Consider the following 4,233-nt stretch of genomic DNA (forward strand, 5'->3'; position numbering starts at 1 on the left):
AAAACCAGATCGGCAAAACAGTGGAGGCATCCGTGGACGGTGTGATCGTCAAAACCAAGCACGTCGAAACTCTAGTAGACGATCTGAGGCTCACGTTCGATAATCTCTGAACATATGTAACACCCACAATGTGACTATATCTCCCACGTGTCGAAGCATGACTTAGAGGCATAACCGCATTGTGGTTTTGTCGCAAGAAGGGTCATCTTCACACAATCCCATGTAATGAACAAGAATGGGATAAAGAGTTGGCTTACAATCGCCACTTCACACAATAAACATATAATAAATCATACATCATTCAGAGTACACACACATAGTCTGACTACGGATGAAGCCAAAAGAAAAGAAGATAACCCAACTGCTAGATCCCCGATCGTCCCAACTGGGCTCCACTACTGATCAACATGAAACAAAACATAGCAACGACCAAGATCTTCATTGAGCTCCCATCTGAGCTCGGTTGCATCACCTGCACTGGTATCATCGGCACCTGCAACTGTTGTGATAGTATCTGGTGAGTCACGAGGACTCAACAATCTCAAAACCTGCGAGATCAAGACTATTTAAGCTTATGGGTAGGAAGTGGTAATGAGGTGGAGTTGCAGCAAGCACTAAGCAAATATGGTGGCTAACATCCGCAAATAAGAGCGAGAAGAGAGCAAACGAAACGGTCGTGAAGCTAGCAATGATCAAGAAGTGATCCTGAACTCCTACTTACGTCAAACGTAACCCAAAATCGTGTTCACTTCCCGGACTCCGTCGAAAAGAGAACATCACGGCTACACACACGGTTGATGCGTTTTATTTCAGATCTGGTATCAAGTTATCTACAACCGGACATTAACAAATTCCCATCTGCCACATAACCGCGGGCAGGGCTTTCGAAAGTTTATACCCTGCAGGGGTGTCCCAACTTAGCCCATCATAAGCTCTCACGGTCAACGAAGGATATTCCTTCTCCCAGGAAGGCCCGATCAGACTCGGAATCCCGGTTTACAAGACATTTTGACAATGGTAAAACAAGACCAGCAAGACCACCCGACTGGGCCGACAAATCCCGATAGGAGCTGCACATATTTCGTTCTCAGGGCACACCGGATGAGCAGTCCGTACAACTAAAACTAGACCTCAAGTTTCCTTGAGGGGGCGCTGCTAAGGGCTCTAGTTTGGACCAACACTTAGAGGAGCATTGGCCCGGGGGGTTTAAAATAAAGATGACCCTTCAGTCTACAGAACCCAAGGGAAAAAGGCTTAGGTGGCAAATGTTAAAAACAATGTTGGGCCTTGCTGGAGGAGTTTTATTCAAAGCGAACTGTCAAGGGGGTCCCATAAATCACCCAACCGTGTAAGGAACGCAAAATCAAGGAACATAACACCGGTATGAAGGAAACTAGGGCGGCAAGAGTGGAAAAAAACACCAGGCATAAGGCCGAGTCTTCCACCCTTTACCAAGAATATATATACATTAATTTAAATAAGAGATATTGTGATATCCCAACATAATCCTGTCCATCATGGAGCAATCTTCAACTTCACCTGCAACTAACAACGCTATAAGAGGGGCTGAGCAAAAGCGGTAACATAGCCAAGCAATGGTTTGTTAGGAAGGGTGAAAAAGGTTAGAGGCTGACATGGCAATATGGGAGGCATGGTAAACAAGTGATAGGTAGCACAGCATAGCGATAGAACGGAGCAACTAGCAAGCAAAGATAGAAGTGATATCGAGGGTAATGGTCATCTTGCCTGAGATCCCGCAAGGAAGAAGAACAAGTCCATGAAGAAGACAAATGGATGTACACGAACGGATCCTCACAATTGCAACGTAACCGGAACTATCAAGGAGAAGCGCAACCGGAAAGAAGCAAACGACATAGTAAACAACCATCACATAAACATGGCATGATACACAATCAAGTATGATGTATGTACGGTTTAATGAGGCATGGCATGCCAAAGTGCACAAACAATACTACAAATTAAGTGGAGCTCGTTGCATAATGACGAAACACCACATCAATTATTTAGTTCTCTCCCGGTTATGAACACAAGAAAATTACATGTTGTAATAAGCATGGCAAGAGGTGAAACATAATTAAACTAACTATTTAGGAAAGTTTAAATGAAAGTTTAAATGAGGCCAGAACAACAAAGAACAATTTGGGAAATCCCCATATGTTATTTAGCAATTTAACACAAACAACAATTTTAAGCATTTTAATTGTTGTTATCATGATGCATATGACATATGCAAGTTTTAAGCAATTTTATGAAAATGTTGGCATGAATATGATAAGGAGCATTTGGTCACCATGGCGGAACGAAACGGGTGCCACGAAAATGAATCCGAAAATGATGTCACAACAACATATCGGTTCCGGTAGCTCACGGAGATACCGGTGCAAAAGAAGTGGGCGTGAGCATGTCATGCATGGATGGTGGGGTGCTCCCGAATTCCGGGTTCCGACAGGACGGCGGCATGGCAAACAAGGAACGTGCAAAGACCTCTCTCGGACACGATGCAAAGACGAGCATCTCATACAACACACAAGCATTCGTTCACGGGAGGTCATCTCGAGGTTATACCTTCGAAGCGTGCATTTTCGGGGCGGATCAAGTTCGGTGCAATGTAGAGGAAGTAGACGTTCTCACGACGGTAGTGGAAGTAGTGGTACACGACCGTAGTGGAAGGAGTGGTTCACATGGTAGATGAACTTGGCGATCCAAAGGGGTAATTGGCGGGTCGTCGAGGTACGCGTTCTTGGCGATCCCATAGACGCGGTAGAGGAGGTAGTGGTACTATTCGTTGGTCGTCATGGTACTTGGGGTCTTCGGACTTGTTGGTCTCGATTCTTGCAACGGTTGTGGTACACGGCGAGATACACGGCCACTGTGCACGATGGGAAGGGTCCTGCAGCAACAGGAGGTCGATGGTGGAGCAGCAACAGGAGGTCGATGGCGGAGCAGCAGCAAGACGAAGTGGGGCCAGCGTCGGCCTGGGAAGCAGAGCTTCTGGAGGCTAGAGAGGCCATGGACCTCAGGCACACACGTGCCCAGCGGGGCACGCGGGAGGCAGGAGGCGAGGCAAGGCATCAGAGGAAGCTTGCGAGGGGCCATGGCGAGGAGGCAGAGGCGCTGCGACGGCGAGCGTGATCTGGGAGCACCCCGGCCGGAGGACGAGGCAGGGGCATACCCAGGCGGTGGGGATGGAAAGCGTCGATGGAGATGCAGGGCAACAGGCCAGTGGCGGGGCTTGATGGGTCCAGGCGAGGTCCAGCGACTGGGAGACGGATTGCCTCATCCTAGATGAAGCAGAGGACGCAGGGCCCTGGCAGCAAGTAAACGCTGCGGGACGTCTGGTGGCAGCGACGCTTGGCGTCAGGCAGTTCGAGAAAGGCCGGGACGGCGGGGTTGTGAGAAGCAGAGGCCGGCGGCGGCGTCACGTAGACGAGGAGGCGGGGACGAGGCAATAAGGCGGCGGGGTTGCGCGCAGGGTGGCCCTCTGGTGGGTGGTGGTGCGCGTGGGAGATCGAGAGGGTGAGGAGATCGAGCGGAGGGAGAGGTCTAGCGAGCGACGCGTTCGGGCGCTACGTGTGTGAGTGGCGGCGGAGGGGGAACGAGGGGAGATGAGGATCGGGCAGATGCTCAGTAGGGTTAGAAAGGGTTGGGCCTCAAGAGGTTTAGTGGGCCGGCGTGGCCTAGTGGCATGCTGCTACTCGAAGGTGCAGCTGGGCTGGGCTCTCTCCTCTCTCTCTCTTTAATTTCTATAACAGAAAAACATTAGAGAGAAGGAAAATGAGGAGGGGTGTTAGGGAAAGAATATGCGCATAGGGTCAATTTTTCCGGACTCTTAAAAATGAGCTTGATCCAGGTAAAATAGAAGTGGGCATGAATGGAATTTTAAATTCAAACTCATTTGAATTTAATTCAAATGGTTTGAACTAGGATAAGAATTTAGAAGTGTCCAAAAAGGTTGAGATTTTTGGTGGGGCTCCGATAAACAGAGAAAGAATTATTGACAAGGTTTTAAGGTCAACTCGGAGCAGAAGAGGCATGGGATTTATTTTGCATGTGTGTTATGGTGATTCCCCAAAGAATGGAATGCTTTGTTATAGCTCCCTAATAATATTGGGAGGATATGTTATAAAGAGAAAACACCATGTGAATTCCCTCGATTTAAATGGATCGAAGATCCATACAATTTATTTATCTGAGTTTTTTAGAAAAGGGTTG

The sequence above is a fragment of the Triticum dicoccoides genome, chromosome 3B, assembly GCF_002162155.2.
Source record: "Triticum dicoccoides isolate Atlit2015 ecotype Zavitan chromosome 3B, WEW_v2.0, whole genome shotgun sequence".
Lineage (NCBI taxonomy): Eukaryota > Viridiplantae > Streptophyta > Magnoliopsida > Poales > Poaceae > Triticum > Triticum dicoccoides.